Source organism: Balaenoptera ricei, chromosome 3, assembly GCF_028023285.1.
Source record: "Balaenoptera ricei isolate mBalRic1 chromosome 3, mBalRic1.hap2, whole genome shotgun sequence".
Lineage (NCBI taxonomy): Eukaryota > Metazoa > Chordata > Mammalia > Artiodactyla > Balaenopteridae > Balaenoptera > Balaenoptera ricei.
This window is the reverse complement of record NC_082641.1, coordinates 101,458,898-101,481,499: the sequence shown is the minus strand read 5'-3', so window position 1 is coordinate 101,481,499 and position 22,602 is coordinate 101,458,898. Positions and strand designations below refer to the sequence as shown.

The following is a 22,602-nucleotide window of genomic DNA, read 5'->3' as shown; positions in this document are numbered from 1 at the left end:
TTCTTGTTTATCTGCAAGAAAAAAAGGAAGGAAAAAAGATCTCAACGGTTCAAAAAGTTTTGTACTTTTGTAGCAGAGTTATTTGCTAATCTATGCTACATTTGAAATTTGAGAGAATAAAAAAATTCCCTATTAAATCCTTTATCATGCTTCATAGTACTTCACAGTAGTTATTTCATTTCTAGTATTTATGATTTATTAAATAATTTTATGTAAATATTTTTAATATTTTATTTCACATTAACCTACAGGTTCCAAGAAGGCAGGAATGTGCCTGTCTTACTTGACTCTGTGAAATATATTTTTAAGTTAATGCATAAATTTATTTGAATAAATGAATGGGTCTGAATGACTGAGCCAATCTATACAGTGGGAACAGAGACAGCCTTTGTGTTTTTGCCAGTCACAACTTGTCCAAGCCATTTACAGGAACTCAATCCTCAGTGCATAGATCAAAGATCTGATAATATTTAGAAAGTGGTCTGAGAGTTAAACGCTTTTTTTGCCAATTTTTAAGAAGTTTCTAAAATAATGATCCAAGAAGAATGGTGATTGAGTGAAGCTATTGTTACACACACAAAGCATGAGTTTCTGAGAATTTGAGGAAGCAGTGGGACATGCTGAACAGTTTGCTGTAGTGTCACAGTGGTCAACGCGCTAAGAATCCTTGTCAGAATACTGTATGACATCACTTACATGTGGAATCTAAAAAATACAACAAGCTAGCAAATATAACAAAAAGAAGCAGACTCACAGATATAGAGAACAAACCAGTCGTTACCAGTGGGGAGGGGGAAAGGGGCACCATAGGGATGAGGAAGTGGGAGGTACAAACTATTGGGTGTAAGATAAGCCCAAGGATGTATTATACAACACAGGGAGTATAGCCAATATTTTGTAATAACTGTAAATGGAAAGTAACCTTTAAAACTGTATAAAAAATAAAAATTAATTAAATAATTAATTTTTAAAAAAAGAATCCTCATCAGGGGTTTTGTACATCAATAAATCTCTCAGGACCGTTTTAAATTTGGAACTATGTGTCAAGAACTGAGATGGGTCTGAGATTTTAACGTACATACCAACAAGTTAGCTTGCCACAGTTTCATGGAGGCCGGCAGATGACACAGGACCCCTGGATCAGAGACACAGAACAGTTCATTATACACAGCAAGAGCAGTAACATTTCTACGCTAGTCACTGAACCCCAGGGCCCTGGGAGGAAAGCCATACTAAACCCGTACATGCAGTGGGTTATGCCACAGGAGGGGAACCTTGAGCTCAGGGAACCTGAATCTTTTATAATGGTGAGGGAACATGCCTGTACTTTGCTCTAGAGAGAGATGCTCTATTTCCCAAGGCTGTCCACTCTATACACATCCTTAGAAAGATAGCCCAGAAGAAAGGACAGTTGGTATCTCTGTTGCAAGATGTGCAGAAACGTGAGAGGCTCATGGAGAACTGTCACCCGACACCATGTCTCTGAAAAGTTTTTCCCTACGGCCTTTAATAAATTAATTGATACACAGGGATGGGCACAAAGATATCCTCCAGCCCTCTACATGGCTTACACACGCTAACGTCAGAAGATGGAATAAGATGGGTGAATAGCTAGAAAGCAAAGTGTCCAGCTAAGAAAAGAGAGCAGGAGGCAAGCACCCCTTCTATCAACTGGCTTTGGTGTGTCAGATGGGAGTTAAGACAGGGATGAGGAAAAACTCCAAATAAGCTATTCTGCTCTCCTGTCAGAATATATTGTCATTTGGGGCACGTTAAATCACTTCTCTTTATCTTATTCTTATGTGGAACCTATGAAAACCAGAATAACCCTTTAAAGGCTGTTTTACCTTCGCTTAACACACAGCTGCATTGTTATCCTCAAAGGCCAGAAAAGACACAAGAACAAGAGTTCAGATATGTCAGAGGTTTCAAGGGTGAAAGAAAGCGAAGAAAACCATTTGCCACCAGTCATGCAAGGATCCGGCACTGCTGACATGGAAATCCTCTGAATCTGGCTTATTCCTATCCTTGCTAGAGCACTTATATTAAAAACGAACAGGATTTTCAAGGTTTGGAGTCAGAGGGAGCCTTAGTCAAGCAGGACGATATGCCTGTTTTTTAAGAAAACATCGCCTGCCTTTGTTCTTTAGAGTAAGAGATCTTTCCATACAACAGGCCCTCAGGGTACACAGTAAGTGTAAAGGTTTTTTCAAGGATAATAAAAAAAACTCTTGAGGATTTATAAACTGTTTCATCTGTCAGAAACTATTTATGCAGACTTAGCACATAGAGTGAATTATTCTTATTAAGCAAAAATTGAGAAAATTGCTTAAGTCTCACCAGAAGGTACCTGCAGTCCATCAGAAGCTAAGACACTCCATAAGCTATAAACTTAAGAGAAAAGAAATTGCATGTCTCTATGGATGTCTGTGGTCAGACGAATGACTCCAAAGAGAACGTATCCCGTCTTTGTTCCCCATGCTGCTATGCTGGGTGATTTTTCTATTTTTATCCCCTAGGGAACTCAGGGAGGGAAGACATTTGAAAGGACTACATCCCAGGGACTGGTGCCCTTTCCATTTCTCCAGTGATCTCTCTGCCCATACACAGTGTGTCCACTGTCATACAGCACATGCAAACCTATCTGAGCACCGTGACAGAGTGCAAGCCACTGTGCAGAGCACTCCAGATGAATTACTTTATTATCTTCTGGCAACAATCCCCTGAGGTCCTGTTATTAATTTCATTGTACAGATGAGGAACCGGGGGATGGAGAGATTAAGGAACTAGCCAAAGTCCCATGTGTCACAGACGCCTCTGCTCCCAGAAGTCGCAGGATCGTCCGATCCAGCTGGTGACTCCACAGACTCACAGGGGAATCTGACAGAGCAATTGCTTCTCACAGTGACCACTCCGTCCAGACTCAGCTCTCCTCATTTGCCTAATTCCAACTTTCCGTCCTTTCTCAAACCCTTTGTCTCTTCTACCTTTTCCCTCATCTTTCTGACTTCAGAAGGCCTTACTAGTTCTGATTTTTCATCAGTTTGCCAAATACACTCCCACGAAGTGCTTGGCACAGGTAAAGGATTAAGAAATGTTTGTTGAATAAGGTTAGAAAGCAGGTCATGCCCATTTTACTGGGCTCATTAGTGTCAAAACCACTCGTTGCACACGTCCTGCCTCAGGATGTCCCATCTTTGTTCTTTTGTTTGAATCCATAAATCCCTACATTTACACCTTTACAACATCTGCTCCATCCACCTACGATCAGTAGGACAGCACGCCAAGCTCAATTGAGCTAATGGCCCCATTATAAAAACATTAGGATGGCTAACTTCTTTCCCCAAGTTCTTATTTAAATATTCAATCAACACTTCTAAAACTGCACCAATCAAAATAATAGTTTTCCAAGACTCCATTGATACCACTTATTAGATCTGCACATAGTTTCTGTGAAATGAGCATCATTCTAGTAGCGATCACTCTCGAAGACCTGATACTCTGGTACTCCCACTGCCATTACAAACATCTTTAAAACAACAGGTAAGAGATGAAAACAAAGTTGGGAAGAGAGAAAATGTCTTTTAATTAATGTAGAGAAAGGATCCTAAATGTTACGTAAATCGTACCTGAAAACGTTACCACATCAAACAATCAGCAATATTCATTGATCTCTATTTTCCACAGCTTCTTAGGTTGACTTAGCTCGTCTTGGCTGTCTGCCCCTGGCTTCTCTCTCTCTCCTGGCAGAATATTCCTATCAGCTGGTTTTTTATTCTATGACCAGTGCTACTGTGGAACACTAAGATCTGGGTGGTAAAAATGAGCAGCTGTAGTCAGCTCTCCACATAAGGATGCTGTCTTCCCTTCAATTGCTCACTTCCTCACAATCCCAATTCTATGTTGAGAAAGGTCACAAAATGCTGACATTTTCTTCAAGAAATGGAGCATTCACCTTTAACTCTGGCTACTCCTCACACTTATCTCTAGTCAGGTGATCCTACTTGAAGTGGAGCCAAGGAAGGAATTTCACTCCTTTTTTTTCATCAGACATGTAGCTCAGAGTTCTGAGTGAACTTTGAAATTCTAGACACGTTCTGGGAAAATATTCTGGGGTCTAGACAATGGAATTTCACTGAAGGGCTTCATAGACCGTGGAGCAGACTTTGTCAAAGTGATTCTTGCCCTTGCAAACGAAGGATCTTCGCCTCCACCTACCCTCCATCCCATCACCAGCCGAATCCTTCCTAGACTCTCATTCCCCTCCTCAGAAGCCATTAGTGAGGGTTTTCTCAACTCCAACAAGTCTAAGCTCTTCCTGGCTTGTGTGATGGTCCATAACTTACGGCCTGTCCCTGAGAAGATTTCTGAGGTGGAGATCTGCATGCAGGAAGTATGGAGCCTACTTTCGTAAGTGATACCTGTAGGGAAGTAAGGAAAGCAGGACTGGGCAAGAGACAAACGTCAGGCTGTGATAAGGTCACAACAGAGGCCTCTATAACCCCACAGGATGCTTGGAGCTGGGACCCTTCACTGAGGCAAGAGGCCCAGCCTTTGCATCTTAACATCAATTAATCACTGGATATGGGTTGTCCCTGGAAAGAGGGTGAGACCTTGACCCAGACGGCTGTCTTCAGCTGAGGGCTGTTTCTGGAGGGGTCTTCAGCAGTCAACCGTCCCAGCGGCTGGAGGAAGGAGTGAGTGCTTAAGTCCCGAAGTGGGGGGTGTCTGGGTGGCCTATCATGACATCCACCATCCAATTTTTTTCTTTCTCCTCTCCACCCATATTTTTCTTCTAGCCTGGCTCTGTCTCATCAACATTTGTAGTCTCATATCCAGAATCCTGGGTCTTTCCTCTAGCTATGCCACTAACCTCTCTCTTTCACTCACGGGGTCTCTCTTTCTCTATTGAGATACTATCTCTTCTTTAGGTCCCTGTTGTTTGCTGCTCTTGCTGAGCACTCTGTTATCTGAACACCTTCCATCTATGGCATAAAGTAGCATTTAAATATAGTGTCTTTAGTTGAAGCAGCAATGTTATTGGTTTGTGTACCTGGGGATGAGGGGGGAAGGAGGCAAGAGAAGAAAAGGTATATTTGTCTCCTCATTTGGATTATATACTCCTTGAGGGTAAAGACCATGGTTTTAATTTCTTGAGCCCTATACAACGTATGAAGAGTGCTATGCATATTGAAAAGGCACAGTACCTGCACAAAAAAGATATATTTAGTGCTTAATTATGTGCCAAGCAAGCACTACTCTATGCACTGGGGTTTCAATGGTAAATAAGATAGATAAAGGCCCTAACCTCAAGGGGATTAAATTCTGCTTATGAAGAACTAGAAGTCAGTTACTCATTTTAACACTTTATTAGTCATTATCTAGAATTAATACTTGCAAAGAAACTCTAATAGTAAAATCCTATGTCTTCCTTACCTAGTGAAGACATCTTAAGGTAATGAATTAACCTTGAAATCTCAGTAATGTAACACAACAATTTGTCACCCTCATTGCACCCTGATGTGGCAGGGGTGGTGCTCTACCAATGGGAACTCATGGTCTCCAAGTTCTCTTCATCAGGGAAGGAGAGATCTCAAAGACACATTGGCTCTTACCTGCCTCAGTCCTTCTGCTACAGTTCATTGACTATAATTAGGCACCTGGCCTTAAACTAACTGCAAGGGAGGCTGGGAAATGCAATGGAAAAAACAAATAAGCTCTAAGCACTAATTATCTCTGCCATAATAGCCAGGGTCTGTTGAGAACTTCTTTGTGACAATACTGTTCTAAGTGCTTAAAGATTCTTATCCAGTTCCACTGTGGTGGAGGGTCCACATCAAAAATAATTCTCAGACACCAGCTGGATGTCCTACAATTCAACACAATTCTGACACTATCTGCCTGGAGATAGCATCAGATTCCACAGGCTTAGTCCTACAAAACTGCCCCTCCCCCCTCAACTGCAGATGCCAATTGCAAATCCAGATTATCACCTGTGCTCCTGACCAACTAGCTATAGATCAGAGCTTCCAACAACCCCTTCCTTGGGTCAGTTATTTTGCTAGAGCAGCTCACAGAACTCAGAGAAACATTTTACTTACTAGATTACTGGTTTTTTATGAAAGAATGTATACAAAACTTAGAAACAGCCAGATGGGAGAGATGAATAGGGCAAGGTATGGGGAAAGAGCATGGAGCTGTTGCCAGAGTTGCTCCAGGTCTTTCCTCAAACCTGCCAACACTTCCCCACCCCCAGGCCCCTTAGCAGGAGTTAACATAAATCTTTAAGTTAAAGGGTCCAGAGATAAGAAAGGAAGCTATAAACAAACAAACAAAAAAAAAACAGATGGAACCAGCAGGGACCAAGGTGCCCACAAACCTGACCTCCAACTGACCTTGAGTCTCATTATATGCTGCTTTTACTACATTAGTGTATTATATGGCACACCTACCAGTGGCCACGACCAGACATTCAGGAACAAAAAAGGATAAAAAGGGGGTGGCACCCCACTCTCTTGGAAAAAGCCCTGCCCCTTCCCTGGTCGACTAATACATATGCCTCCCCATCAATAGCCTCACTCCTCCTCCCTTTGCCTTTACTGTTTAAAATTAAATCCCTTTCGCCACATGGGTGAGAAGTAGATCTGTGAACTTAGTTCCTGCTTCTCCATTCTTTGACCACTGAATAAAGCTTGTGCTCTGTCAATGTCAGATTCAGTTTCGTTATTAGGCTGCCCGAACCCCACCCGAATGGGAAAAAATCCCTCCCCCCACCAAGACAGAGGGGCTAGGGCCCAAGCAGGGTCCATATGACTTAATGACTTAATTCAGAAACAGAGCTACCATGCTCTCACCGGGCAAACTATTCCCTCCGTTCCTCCGTGCATTCACCAACCTGGAAGCTCTCCTTTGGGTTTTTCTGGAGGCTTTATTATACAGGCATGATTGATTAAATCATTGACCATTGACAATTGATTCAATTTCCAGGGCCCTCTCCCCTCCTCTGAGGTCAGGGGGTGGAGCTGAAAGTTCCAACCCTCTAATCACCTGTTTGGTTCTTTGGCTACCATTCAGCATCCTGGGGCACTTTCCAAAGGTCACCTCATTAACATAACAAAAGGCACCTTTAGTCTTCCAGCTCCTTCTTGTAACATCTCAGTTCTCTATGTGCTCTGCTTGAAAACACTTTTTAAATTTTTGCTGTTTATGACAGTCATTAGTAGTTTAAGCCTTTAAATAAGCTCCCTTTGAACTAATTAGCCGTACCAAAATCTGCCAAGAACCTTACTATTAAGCTGAAACTATTGATAATTGAAATTTTAGGGGCTTCCCTCGTGGCGCAGTGGTTAAGAATCCGCCTGCCAATGCAGGGGACACGGGTTTGATCCCTGGTTGGGGAAGATCCCATATGCCGTGGAGCAACTAAGCCCGTGTGCCACAATTACTGAGTCTGCACTCTAGAGCCTGTGAGCCACAACTACTGAAGCCCAGCGCCTAGAGCTCGTGCTCCGCAACAAGAGAAGCCACCGCAATGGGAGGCCCACGCACCATAACAAAGAATAGCCCCTACTCGCCGCAACTAGAGAAAGCCCGTGCACAGCAACGAAGACCTAATGCAGCCAAAAATAAAAATAAAATTAATTAATTAAAAAAATTTTTTATCGTCCACCCCCCCCAAAAATCCTAACAATCCTTACAGAGACTATTGAAACATACATGTTCTTTATGAATAGGAGTCTTCAGTGACTTGGGAAAGCAAAGTCCTTCCCAAGGGCTCAGATTTATATACAAGTTTTCATTCCTCCTATGCTACCCTGTCTCCTCCTATTCTTGTTTCCATGAGAACAAGGAGACCATAGATAATTGAAATTAGGTTTACCCTAAGGTTGGGTTAAGAAACTGGACAACTTGAGATGCCCGCACGAGGGGAGAGAAGAGCCTCTATCGCCACCTTCTGGGCTCCACGGTCTTCATCAGACTATCCAGTCCCACCACCAATGATTCCAAATCTCTAGCTTCCGGCTCCTTTTGCAGGCTAAATGCCCTCTGACATTTGTCAATCTCTCTGTTTCAGTTTGGGTGGAATATTGTTATGAAAAAGAAATAAAAACTTTAGCCTTCAGCATCAACTACTCTTTAAAATCATGCTAATTCATAAACAAGGATAATAATTAACCACGTCTCCACAGCATTCAATTGCTTCCAAGTGTTTTTCATTAAACCTAAGTGAAAATTTGGCTGAATAAAAATGATTTTCTTTATGAACAACCTTATTTTACGAGATGGATATTGCTGAAGATTTTGGTTTCCTGACAAATATATTGAGCTATGTAGAGTGCTTTTCCAGCTGTATGTTGATTTGCAATGATGTTTGGCATTTAATTTCATATGGCTTTGTATTTTAACTATCTGATTATAGAGAAACTATTGATGTGGACATCTTCAGGGTCTAAAGCAAAACTTTCCAAATCTTTTCTAGAGCACTTAAGAGAATAAACATTTCTATTTAACAAGATAGATTTAAGAAATGAACATAAACTCCCAGTAGTTAGAAAATTTCTGAGTGTGACGTTTTACTATCCTCAAACTCTCCATTCTCTGTGTATTCACTGCCCCTTAGAGTTATCTGAAAACACATGGCTGTGAAAAGGGAGATGCCAAGGGGTCCACAAAAAAATAGAAAAGATGCAAAAAGATTGTTACTGGCAAAACAAATTAGCATGGGTGGGTGAATGGAATTCAGGATTGAACATTTATGATTTTGAACACAAATTGTATAGTGTTCCTGAATGGAAAGAGTACATATTGTAAAAATGCTAATTCTTCCTTAAAAAAATTTATCAATTTGATTCAATACAGATCAATATCCTAGCAGAATTATTTATGTTATTTGACATGTTTGATTCTAGAATTCATCTAGAAGAAAAGATAAGTAAGAAGAGCCAATTTTTTTTTTTTTGAAAAAGAAGCAGGCCTTTGCTATACAATATCAAAATGTCCTCTAAAGATACAGCATGTAAACCATGTGATAATGTTGCAGAGATAGGAAAACAGATCGACATCCATTCATATATAGGATAAAGTAACTAATAAATGATATGGAAAAACTGCAATGAAGAAAAATAGTTAGATCCCTACTATGCAACATATAGCAATAAAATTTCAGAGGAATTAAAGGCTAAATATAAAAACTGAAAAGTGTTAGAAGAAATGTAAGAATCTATAGAGTCTTGGGGAGGGAGAAGGCTCTTTAAGCTAGACATCATACTCAGAAAGTGTAAACACCGAGCAGGACCCTATGGGGCCTTCCCAGAACAAAACTCCACCACCCACCATGTCCTCTGCCTATCTTTTGTCTATAGAAAAATTTTAGTCAAAGAATAAATTTAATCATAGAAGTGAGAAAATACAGCCACACAGCACAGCCAAAAAAATAAAATAAAATAAAAATTTAAAAAGTATTTTAAAAACGAAGGGAGAAAATGCAGAAAGAAAGGAAAACAGTCAAACAAGACCAAATAATAATAGTTTAAGCATTAAAAAAAGTCAAGGACCTTTAGTTCCCCCTTAAGGGCTATAGATAATATTCTGAGCCATGTCCTTTGAGCTGTTTTGCAGATACTGAAACCCCCACCAGGTGAAGAAGTTAACTGCATGCTGCCCACAAACACGTAGACCCTCAGACCGGCTGGAACCAGAATGTTCATGATGCTGAATGCCAATTACCTCACCACCAGCCAATCAGAAGAAAGTCCACGAGCTGAACACACATCCCATAACCCCCTTCCTCACCCTGTCTTTAAAAACCTTTCCCTGAAAGCCTTTGGGGAGTTCAGGTCTTTTAAGCACTAGTTGCCCTGGACCCTTGCTTGGTGCCCTGCAATACATGCTGCACTTTCCTTTACCACCACCCAGTGTCAGTAGATTGGCTTTACTGTGCTTGGGCAAGCGGACCCAAGTTTGGTTCAGTAACATAAGCACATAGGGAAAGTCTAACATACTTTACCACATGGAGATGTCTTCCTGGCTCTCTGGCTCTTGATAAGATGCCTTTCTTCCAGATACAGCGTTGCCTACTATGGAATTTAAGGGAGGCCCACAAACCTCCCTTAAGTACCCTATCACACCTGACACTACAGCCTAGAAAGGAAACAACTCTGCACCAAATACCCCTAAATCTGAATGAGGCCCCATGTGCTCTAGGGTAGACCCACTTTCCAGATCCAAAGAACAAGAAGTGTTCGCAGGACCCCGACTCTCTCCAGACATCCCTACTTCATTAGAACTGGGAACCATCGCTCCCTAAAAGACCATCACAGGAGACGTTCAAGATGGCGGAGGAGTAAGACTTGGAGATCACCTTCCTCCCCACAAATACACCAGAAATACATCAGAAATACATCTACATGTGGAACAACTCCTACAGAACACCTACTGAACGCTGGCAGAATATCTCAGACTTCCCAAAAGGCAAGAAACTCCCCATGTACCTGGGTGGGGCAAAAGAAAAAAAGAAAAAACAGAGACAAAAGAATACAGACGGGACCTGCACCTCTGGGAGGGAGCTGTGAAGGAGGAAAGGCTTCCACACACTAGGAAGCCCCTTCGCGGGCAAAGACTGCAGGTGGCGGAGGGGGGAAGCTTCGGAGCCATGGAGGAGAACGCAGCAAGAAGGGTGCAGAGGGCAAAGTGGAGAGATTCCTGCAGAGAGGCTCACTGCAGATCAGCACTCACCAGCCGAGAGGCTTGTCTGCTCACCCGCCAGGGCGGGAGGGGGCTGGGAGCTGAGGCTCGGGCTTCAGAGGTCAGATCCCAGGGAGAGGACTGGGGTTGGCTGCGTGAACACAGCCTGAAGGGGGCTAATGCGCCACAGCTAGCCGGGAGGGAGTCCAGGAAAAAGTCGGGACCTGCCTAAGAGGCAAGAGACCATTGTTTCGGGGTGCACGAGGAGACGGGACTCAGAGCACCACCTAAACGAGCTACAGAGACAGGCACGAGCCGCGGCTAACAGCACGGACACCAGAGACGGGCGTGAATCGCTAAGCTACTGCTGCAGCCACCAAGGAGCCTGTGTGCAAGCACAGGACACTAACCACACCGCCCCTCCCGGGAGCCTGTGCAGCCTGCCACTGCCAGGGTCCCGTGATCCAGGGACAACTTCCCCGGGAGAATGCACGGCGCGCCTCAGGCTGTTGCAACGTCACGCCGGCCTCTGCCACCGCAGGCTCACCCTACATCCATATCCCTCTCTCCCCCCAGCCTGAGTGAGCCAGAGCCCCCTAATCAGCTGCTACTTTAACCCCGTCCTGTCTGAGCAAAGAACAGACACCCTCAGGCGACCTACATGCAAAGGCAGGGCCAACTCCAAAGCTGAACCCCAGGAGCTGTGTGAACAAGAAGAGAAAGGGAAATCTCTCCCAGCAGCCTCAGGAGCAGAGGATTAAATCTCCACAATCAACTTGATGTACCCTGCATCTCTGGAATACATGAATAGACAACAAATCATCCCAAAATTGAGGTGGTGGATATTGGGAGCAAATGTAGACTTAGGGCTTGCTTCCTGAATCTAACTTGTTTCTGGTTTTGTGTTTATCTTAGTTTAGTATTTAGAGTTTATTATCATTGGCAGATTTGTTTATTGAGTAGGTTGCTCTCTTTTTTTAAAAATATAAATGTATATATATATTTCCTTTTTCTCTTTTTGTGAGTGTGTATGTGTATGCTTCTTTGTGAGAGTTTGTCTGTATAGCTTTGCTTTTACCATTTGTCCTAGGGTTCTGTCTGTCCGTTTTAGCACTTGTTATCATTGGTGGATTTGTTTTTTGGTTTGGTTGCTCTCTTCTTTCTTTCTTTTTTTAAATTACTTTTTAATTTTTTTTATTTTTAATAATTTTTTGATTTTTTATTTTAATAAATTTATATACTTTTTTCTTTCTTTCTTCTTCTTTCTTCTTTCTTTCCTTTCTTTCTTTCTTTCTTTCTTTTTTTCTCCCTTTTCTTCTGAGCTGTTTGGCTGACAGGGTCTTGGTGCTCTGCCTGGGTGTCAGGCCTGTGCCTCTGAGGTGGGAGAGCAGAGTTCAGGACATTGGTCCACCAGAGACCTCCTGGCTCCATGTAATATCAAACAGCGAAAGCTCTCCCAGAGATCTCCATCTCAACGCTAAAACCCAGTTCCACTCAACGACCAGCAAGCTACAGTGCTGGACACCCTATGAGAAACAACAAGCAAGACAGGAACAAACCCCACCCATTAGCAGAGAGTCTGCCTAAAATCATAATAAGGTCACAGACATCCCAAAACACACCACTGGACATGGTCCTGCCCACCAGAAAGACAAGATCTATCCTCAACCAGCAGAACACAGGCACCAGTCCCCTCCACCAGAAATTCTACACCACCCACTGAACCAACCTTAGCCACTGGAGGCAGACACCAAAAACAACAGGAACTACAAACCTGCAGCCTGTGAAACGGAGACCCCAAACACAGTAATTTAAGCAAAATGAGAAGACAGAGAAACACAGAGCAGATGAAGGAGCAAGGTAAAAACCCACCAGAACAAACAAATGAAGAGGAAATAGGCAGTCTACCTGAAAAATAATTGAGAGTAATGATAGTAAAGATGATCCAAAATCTTGGAAGTAGAATGGAGAAAACAGAAAAAAACTTTTAGCAAGGACCTAGAAAAACTAAAGAGCAAACAAACAATGATGAACAACACAATAAATGAAATTAAAAATTCTCTAGAAGGAATCAGTAGCAGAATAACTGAGGCAGAAGAACGGATAAGTGACCTGGAAGATAAAATAGTGGAAATAACTACCACAGAGCAGAATAAAGAAAAAAGAATGAAAAGAATTGAGGACAGTCTCAGAGACCTCTGGGACAACATTAAACACACCAACATTCGAATTATAGGGGTCCCAGAAGAAGAAAAGGAAAAGAAAGGGACTGAGAAAATATTTGAAGAGACTAGAGTTGAAAACTTCCCTAATATGGGAAAGGAAAGAGTCAATCAAGTCCAGGAAGTGCAGAGAGTCCCATCCAGGATAAATCCAAGGAGAAACACGCCAAGACACATATTAATCAAGCTATCAAAAATTAAATACAAAGAAAAAATATTAAAAGCAGCAAGGGAAAAACAACAAATAACATACGAGCATATTCCCCATAAGGTAAACACCTGATCTTTCAGCAGAAACTCTGGAAGCCAGAAGGGAGTGGCAGGACATACTTAAAGTGATGAAAGAGAAAAAGCTACAACCAAGGTGACTCTACCCAACAAAGATCTCATTCAGATTTGATGGAGAAATTAAAACCTTTACAGACAAGCAGAACCTAAGAGAATTCAGCACCAGGAAACCAGCTTTACAACAAATGCTAAAGGATCTTCTCTAGGCAGGAAACACAAGAGAAGGAAAAGACCTACAAAAACAAACCCAAAACAATTAAGAATATGGTAATAAGAACACACATATCGATAATTACCTTAAATGCAAATGGATTAAATGCTCCAGCCAACAGACATAGACTGGCTGAATGTATACAGAAACAAGACCAGTATATATGCTGTCTACAAGAGACCCACTTCAGACCTAGGGACACATACAGAGTGAAAGTGAAGGGATGGAAAAAGATATTCCATGCAAATGGAAATCCAAAGAAAGCTGGAGTAGCAATGCTCATATCAGACAAAAGAGACTTTAAAATAAAGACTATTACAAGAGACAAAGGAGGACACTACATAATGATCAAGGGATCAATCTAAGAAGGAGATATAACAATTGTACATATTTATGCACCCAACAAAGGAGCACCTCCATACATAAGGCAAATGCTAATAGCCATAAAAGGGGAAATTGACAGTAGCACAATCATAGTAGGGGAAGTTAACACCCAACTTTCACCAATGCACAGATCATCCAAAATGAAAATAAATAAGGAAACACAAGCTTTAAATGATCCATTAAACAAGATGGACTTAATTGATATTTATAGGACATTCCATCTAAAAACAACAGAATACACTTTCTTCTCAAGTGCTCATGGAATATTCTGCAGGATAGATCATCTTGGGTCACAAATCAAGCCTTGGTAAATTTAAGAAAATTGAAATCGTATCAAGTATCTTTTCTGACCACAGTGCTATGAGGTTAGATATCAATTACAGGAAAAAATATCTGTAAAAAATACAAACACATGGAAGATAAACTATACACTACTTAATACCCAAGAGATCACTGAAGACATCAAAGAGGAAATCAAAAAATACCTAGAAACAAATGACAATAAAAACATGATGACCCAATACTTATGGGATGCAGCAAAAGCAGTTGTAAGAGGGAAGTTTATAGCAATAAAATCCTACGTCAAGAAACAAGAAACATCTCAAATAAACAACCTAACCTTACACCTAAAGCAATTAGAGAAAGAAGAACAAAAAACCCCAAAGTTAGCAGAAGGAAAGAAATCATAAAGATCAGGTCAGAAATAAATGAAAAAGAAATGAAGGAAACAATAGCAAAGATCAATAAAACTAAAAGCTGGTTCTTTGAGAAGATAAACAAAATTGATAAACCATTAGCCAGACTTATCAAGAAATAAAGGGAGAAGCCTCAAATCAATAGAATTAGAAATGAAAAAGGAGAAGTAACAACTGACAGTGTAGAAATACAAAGGATCACGAGAGATTACTACAAGCAACTATATGCCAATAAAATGGACAACCTGGAAGAAATGGACACATTCTTACAAAAGCACAACCTTCTGAGACTGAACCAGGAAGAAAGAGAAAATATAAACAGACCAATCACAAGCACTGAAATTGAGACTGTGATTAAAACTCTTCCAACAAACAAAAGCCCAGAACCAGATGGCTTCACAGGCGAATTCTATGAAACATTTAGTGAAGAGCTAACACCTATCCTTCTCAAACTCTTCCAAAATATAGCAGAGGGAGGAACACTCCCAAACTCATCCTACAAGGCCACCATCACCCTGATACCAAAACCAGACAAAGATGTCACAAAGAAAGAAAACTACAGGACAATATCACTGATGAACATAGATGCAAAAATCCTCTACAAAATACTAGCAAGCAGAATCCAACCACACGTTAAAAGGATCATACACCATGATCAAGTGGGGTTTATCCCAAGAATGCAAGGATTCTTCAATATACACAAATCAATCAATGTGATAAACCATGTTAACAAATTGAAGGAGAAAAACCATACGATCATCTCAATAGATGCAGAAAAAGCTTTCGACAAAATGCAGCACCCATTTAGATGAAAACCCTCCAGAAAGTAGGCATAGAGGGAACTTACCTAAACATAATAAAGGCCATATATGACAAACCCACAGCCAACATCATTGTCAATGGTTTAAAACTGAAACCATTTCCTCTAAGATCAGGAACAAGACAAGGTTGTCCACTCTTACCACTGTTATTTAACATAGTTTTGGAACTTTTAGCCAGAGCAATCAGAGAAGAAAAAGAAATAAAAGGAATCCAAATTGGAAAAGAAGAAGTAAAGCTGTCACTGTTTGCAGATGACATGATACTATACATAGAGAATCCTAAAGATGCTACCAGAAAACTCCTAGAGCTAATCAATGAATTTGGTAAAGTAGCAGGATACAAAATTAATGCACAGAAATCTCTTGCATTCCTATACACTAACGATGAAAAACCTGAAAGAGAAATCAAGGAACCACTCCAATTTACCATTTTACCATTGCATCAAAAAGAATAAAATACCTAGTAATAAACCTACCTAAGGAGACAAAAGACCTGTATGCAGAAAACTATAAGACACTGATGAAGGAAATTAACGATGATACAAAGAGATGGAGAGTTATATCATGCTCTTGGATTGGAAGAATCAACATTGTGAAAATGACTATACTACCCAAAGCAATCTACAGATTCAGTGCAATCTCTATCAAACTACCAATGGCATTTTTCACAGAAGTAGAATAAAAAAATTCACAATTCGTATGGAAACACAAAAGACCCCGAATAAACCAAGTAATCTTTAGAAAGAAAAACGGAGCTGGAGGAATCAGGCTCCTGATCTCCAGACTATACTACAAAGCTACAGTAATCAAGACAGTATGGTACTGGCACAAAAACAGAAATATAGATCAATGGAACAGCATAGAAAACCCAGAGATAAACCCACACACATGTGGTCACCTTATTTTTGATAAAGGAGGAAAGAATATACAATGGAGAAAAGACAGCCTCTTCAATAAGTGGTACTGGGAAAACTGGACAGCTACATGTAAAAGAATGAAATTAGAAAACTCCCTAACACCATATACAAAAATAAACTTGAAATGGATTAAAGACCTAAATGTAAGGCCAGACACTATAAAACTCTTAGAGGAAAACATAGGCAGAACACTCTATGATATAAATCACAGCAAGATCCTTTTTGTCCCACCTCCTAGAGAAATGGAAATAAGAACAAAAATAAACAAATGGGACCTAATGAAACTTAAAAGCTTTTGCACAGCGAAAAAAACCATAAACAAGGCAAAAAGATAACCTTCAGAAAGGGAGGAAATATTTGCAAATGAAGCAAGTGACAAAGGATTAATCTCCATAATTTACAAGCAGCTCATGCAGCTCAATATCAAAAAAAAAAAAAACCCAATCCAAAAATGTGCAGAAGACATAATAGATATTTCTCCAGAGAAGATATACAAATTGCTAACAAACACATGAAAGGATGCTCAACATCATTAATCATTAGAGAAATGCAAATCAAAACTACAATGACATATCATCTCACACCAGTCAGAATGGCCATCATCAAAAAATCTAGAAACAATAAATGCTGGAGAGGGTGTGAAGAAAAGGGAACCCTCTTGCACTGGTGGTGGGAATGTAAACTGATATAGCCGCTATGGAGAACAGTATGGAGGTTTCTTAAAAAACTAAAACTAGAACTACCATACAACCCAGCAATCTCACTACTGTGCACACACACTGAGAAAACCATAATTCAAAAAGCGTCATGTACCACAATGTTCTTTGCAGCTCTATTTACAATAGCCAGGACACGGAAGCAACCTACGTGTCCACCAACAGACGAATGGATAAAGAAGATGTGGCACATATATACAATGGAATATTACTCAGCCATAAAAGGAAATGAAATTGAGTTATTTGTAGTGAGGTGGATGGACCTAGAGTCTGTCGTACAGAGTGAAGTAAGTCAGAAAGAAAACAACAAATACTGTATGCTAACACATATGTATGGAATCTGAAAAATAAATGGTTCTGAAGAACCTAGGGGCAGGACTGGAACAAAGATGCAGACGTAGAGAATGGACTTGAGGACACGGGGAGGGGGACGTGTAAGCTGGGATGAAGTTAGAGAGTTGCATGAACATATATACACTACCTAATGTAAAATCGATAGGTAGTGGGAAGCAGCCGAATAGTAGAGGGAGATCAGCTCAGTGCTTTGTGACCACCTAGAGGGATGGGATAGGGAGGTGGGAAGGAGACACAAGAAGGAGGAGATACGGGGTTATATGTATATTTATGGCTGATTCACTTTGTTATAAAGCAGAAACCAACACACCATTGTAGAGCAATTATACTCCAATAAATATGTTCAAAATTAATAAATAAAAGACCATCAGTATTTATATCATTGGGAATTACACCCTTGTGTGCTTTCAACACCAACAGAAATTCCAGCTTCCCAGAGCATCAGGGAAACTCTTATCCACAGACAGATCTGGAAATTCCCTAGTCTTGTTTTACCCAAACTTCCACATATCCCCCACCTTCAGGTACACAAATTACAGAGCCTAATGTAAAATGAAAATGGGGATCTCCTGTTGAAATATTAGTAAGAATTTCCTGCTGGTAAAAACAAGACATTAAATCAAGCACGGGAGCCTTCTAAGTGTGGTGCTCCATGTGATACAGCGATTATACACTTATGAGGCCGCCTGTGTTTCCTACCTCAAACCCTTTCTTTACTCCTTAATACTCTGTTATCAGCAGTTTATCTGTAATTTACCTATTTTTACCTGTATCCCCAATTTCTTCTCTAAATATTCAAAAAAATTCTTCTTACTCTAACTAAATCTATTCTGTCCCCCCAAGGACACCGTCAGATCCCCATATCCCATATAACATAATGCCTGGGGATGGGGCAGGTGTCACCTGTACTCACCACTGCTTTCCCTTTTTAGAACTTTCTCTTCCTTCTTCAAAAGTCCAGTTTCTTTCAATCCCACATCATCCATCTATACCACCTGGTTGTTTACGTACCTCCCCCTTGTCCAGGCATCCCATGACACCTCACAGGTGCTCAAGAAATATGTGTTGAGAAAGTTAATAAGTGACTTGTGCAATCATTAAAAAAAAACAAACAAAAAAAAAACGGGTAGAATACAAATTCAACCTGCCAACTGCATAATAAGAGCCAGCATACTTTAAGCAAAGTGCCTCTTTGGCCTGAATTACTCACAATATCTAGAAATTTGCATTCAATATTCTATGTAAGTTTTGTCAGAAAACTGGCTGAAACATCGCCTGTTATGAAGCCAAGTTGGTATCTATACCCTGAATATTTATGATTATTCCTTTAAGAAGCTGGGAGCGGGGGAGATGAAGGAGTCACTTGATATGACTTCAGGGATAAATTCATGTTTATTTCAGAGCTTGCTGCTAGAATAAACAGAAAACCAGACCCTGTCTCTGCCTGGCCGGACTTGTGCCTGCGCAGTGAGGGTGCCTCTTTTCATTGCTTCCCAATGCTGTCCTCTTCTGGCAGAGCGTGCTCATTGCTGGATCTGTGAGAAATGAGCCTGCTTGGAAGGAGAAAGGGAACTGGGGGCCAGAGACAGTGATACTGTGAGAGGACGAAAAGGAGGAAAAGGCAAATGTGGGAACAAAATGGGAAAAGCAGATGTATACCCCTCCTACCCTTTGTGTTCACTCACCCTCATTTTTTCTTTAGATGTCATCTCGTCCAGTGCCCTCCTGAACAAAAACAGAAAATTGTACACCTCTTCTGATTTGCTTTGCACCTACCTCAAGTTGCAGGCTTGGAAGAATAAATCCATGACCACCCTGGTCTCTGCCTTGTCATTGCCCGTCACCTTCCTTGCACACAAGTCCTGCACATGTCCTTCGTCCTTGCTCAGCTGTTCCTCTCACTTGCTGTCCACTGTTGCTCTCCTAGATCATCTCCCCGCACAACAGGGCTGCTCTTGAGCCCCTCCCAAGCCTGCCCTGTTTGCCCAGCTATATATGGGGACTGCTTCTAACCCCCTGTGCTAATGCTTCACCACCTTCTGGATCTGGGTTCTTCATCTCTGGAAGACACCACATTGGTGACAGAAGTTGGGCAGGAAGCATGTTTAAAAACAGGAAGAGAAATACCTTTATCCAGAACAAGTAACTCAGCTGTTAACTTTGATAACTTCTTGTATGAATTGATCTCATAGTCTAAAGGCTCTGTACTTGTCTTTCCTGTGGTCAAGTCACCCATCAACATAAAGGATATAACAACATTGTAAATCAACTATACTCTAATATAAAATAAAAATTAAATTTAGAAAAACCCATAAAGGATATAGAGCTTCCCGCTGTGTTTCACCTGGAAAATGCTGATACTGGTATTATACAGAGTGTTCATCCTTGAGGCTGCTTACAGGGACGTGGAGTAGACCACAGTTTCCGTGAGTTTCTTCCCTCGTGTGTCCTTTAGCACCCCTCCTGCCTCTAACTGTTCATCGTTTCAGGGCCAGCTCCGAACTCCCTCTGCCTTGAGGTCTTCATAAAGTTGTCATTTCCCCCATCTGCTTTGGCTGCAGGAATCAGAACCTGTGTACCACCACTTGTCACAGTTACATGCAGTGCTGTGTTGTTCACTGATGCTTTACTGAAGCACGTTTAACCATATACCTACGGTTTCTGGCATTCTAGGGTTGCTTACCCCTTTGCTAGCTGAAAAACCAGGATCTAAGCTGCTCATAGATGATGTCAGGAATCCCAGCCCTCTCCTCAGGTGATTCTGAGGATTCCTGGAGACGATGCACCTGCCTTGGCTGTTGCTTGCCATCTGTTGCTCCTGACTGCTGCTTGGGGGCTCCTTGTAGCTTCAAGGGCTTCCTTGGTCTGGTTGTCCATGTGTAAACATTGGCTCCTCTCTTATTTCACAGCTCCACCCCACACCCCAGCACAGCTACCAATAAGGCAAAGTGAAGGCTTGAAGATAACATACAGAATTAGAGCGCAGGAAAGGAACATTTAAAATTTGGCAGCAGTGACTGCTGCTCCTAAGTCCACCAGCCTTGTCCCAATGTAGGGTGCCCCCTACCTGCTGTCTTGCTGACGTGTTGCCACGGTTTCAGTCCCTCGTCACATAGGTGGGAGTTCCCCTTGACCTAGTTCTGAGCCCAAAACTCCAATTTCTTTTTTGTCAGTCTCTAACAAGAGGATGAAAAACCAGTGTGCTCAATAATACTTCCTCAGTGTTGGAGCTTTGTCCACTGTAAGGGTGGCCATTCACATTCTTTTGCAAAATTGTTCTTCTTTGCCCCAACTACCCTTATGAGACTAAACTCAGGACTAAACTTTGCATACCGAAAATGCCTTTTAAAGTGTTTCCTCAAATAATAAAAAAAAAGGACAATCTTTCCTTCAAACATTGAATGCTCCTATTTCTGATATGTGAAAATGGCTATAATTTTTTAAAGTTTTATCTTTTGGGTGGCCTAATTTACCAACCTTGCCTGCCTTGATGGCAAGAATAATTTCTTGTCCTCTGAGGTTTATGCCCAAATATTGTCAATTTCCCACAAAAGGGAAAGTGGTCCCCTAACAAGAAGCCAGGAAGAGATTTGAGCTCATGCCAGAAAATCCTAATTATTCCCCCAAATCCCTGGTCACCTCTTCCTCCTGCTGTGGCAGTGAGAACACAATGTCCAGACCTCCTTGCACTCAGGTACAGTCACATGGCTGAGATTTAGCCCATGAATGTGAGTGGAATGATGAGCATTTATTCTAGGCCGAATAGGTAACTCCATGCTCTTTTCTCCTCGTGGATGAGCTGAAAGGAGAGGACCTACCAGGGCAACTTGTGTGTCACATGTTGAAAGTGGCAGAGATTTCATCAGCCTGGGGCCCTGAATGATGTCAGGAAGGAGGGATGCCTCACTATACTGCTCACTTGCCCAGGGCTCTTTTTAAAGCAAGAAATAAAATTCTGTCTTATTCAAGCCCTTAGAATATTTTTGTCTATTTGTTACAGCACTTAGCCTACCTTAATACAACCTGTCAGTAGAAACCCTATCAGAGGTGTCTCTACTCAGGTGTGGAGTTAACAGAGGTCTATGTGGTGTGATGAGGGTCACTAAAGGTCAAGGAGAGGCCTGCTTCCCATGCCCTATTGACTTCCATCCCAACATTTTGTCTAAGATTCCACCACATGGACTTCATTACTTTGGATAAAGACATAATACTTCTAAGAAACTTTTTTTAAAATAACCATACCATCTGAGAGAGATAGAGCATCAAACCATCAACTTCCATGAACCCCTTAGCGTGGACGACTTTCTCAAGTTTCTTTCTAATGAAATAGCTAGTGGAAAGTCCAGAAAGGGACACAGGAAGAGAAATGTGGATGGGCAGACTAGGAGAGATGGACGGATATCTGAAAGGTGGAGCACCTGAGTTTCTTCTCCAACAGAAACAGAAGTCTGGGCAGTCGTAGATAGAAGACAGGACAGCAGGATCCTGGAGAAACCTTCATGGGGGTTGGGAGGAAAGAGTTCAGAAGGTTCAAAGATGGGAGATGAAGGCATTGAAGGCAAACTTCTTGCTTGATAATTTGGCTGAATGGCGGTCCTCAAATCAGGTGCTTTTTCTACCCTGCCCCTACACTTTGAGCACTTTTCTTTGATGGTCCAGCCTACTTTTTAGATCCGCACATGGCCCCTCAGAAAAGCCCTGGTAAACATCATAAGAGAACGATGAGATTTGTTTAAGCCATATCTGCATTTTCAGTGCTCGGATATTTTGACTGTTTTCAGCTAGTACCTTATTTAGAGATTCCCATAACAATAACCTTCTACCATTTCAGATTATGCAGTTATTTCCTTTCTGCAGCTCATGGAAAAGACAGACAGGTGGGTAGGACAAGGTCATAGGGTCATTGGCAGGAAAAGTCAACTGCCGAGTAATTCAACTGCATTTGTCCATTTATTATTTTTTAAACAAGTGTGTACATGTAACAGAATCCATTTTATGATTAAAAATATTAACAGAACATTAAAAATTTGCATCCATATTTTGTGCATATTGTAAAATAGCTGGGTATTTTACGGGTAGCAAATCTTGGAGCCAGTTTTTGTTGGGTTATCTGGCCCTACTGAATTTGATTATGGTGACTTCTCACTAATGCAAGCAGTGGAGGTGGCCAGTGTCCCACGTGGAGTTGAGGACTCTATCTCTCTGATCAGTAGAAGGTTTGGGGGTCTTACCCTATGCCACATACAGGTACACCTTGTTTCATTGTGCTTTGCTTTACTGTACTTTGCAGATGAGTTTTCATTTTGTTTTG

The 22,602-nt window shown here is 41.3% G+C and overlaps 2 protein-coding genes across 2 annotated transcripts in view; both read right to left on the bottom strand.

Annotated features, from left to right (window-relative positions):
* Positions 1-1,102, bottom strand: part of SNCAIP (synuclein alpha interacting protein) — a 217,159-nt gene extending 216,057 nt beyond the window's left edge. The window contains exon 1 of the mRNA XM_059916941.1: positions 1,083-1,102. The gene's annotated coding sequence lies outside the window, so the exon portion shown is untranslated. The remainder of the gene's footprint in view (positions 1-1,082) is intronic.
* LOC132362459 (zinc finger protein 474-like) overlaps positions 1-22,602 on the bottom strand; it is a 100,463-nt gene that overhangs the window by 7,613 nt on the left and 70,248 nt on the right. The gene's annotated exons all lie outside the window — the stretch shown is intronic.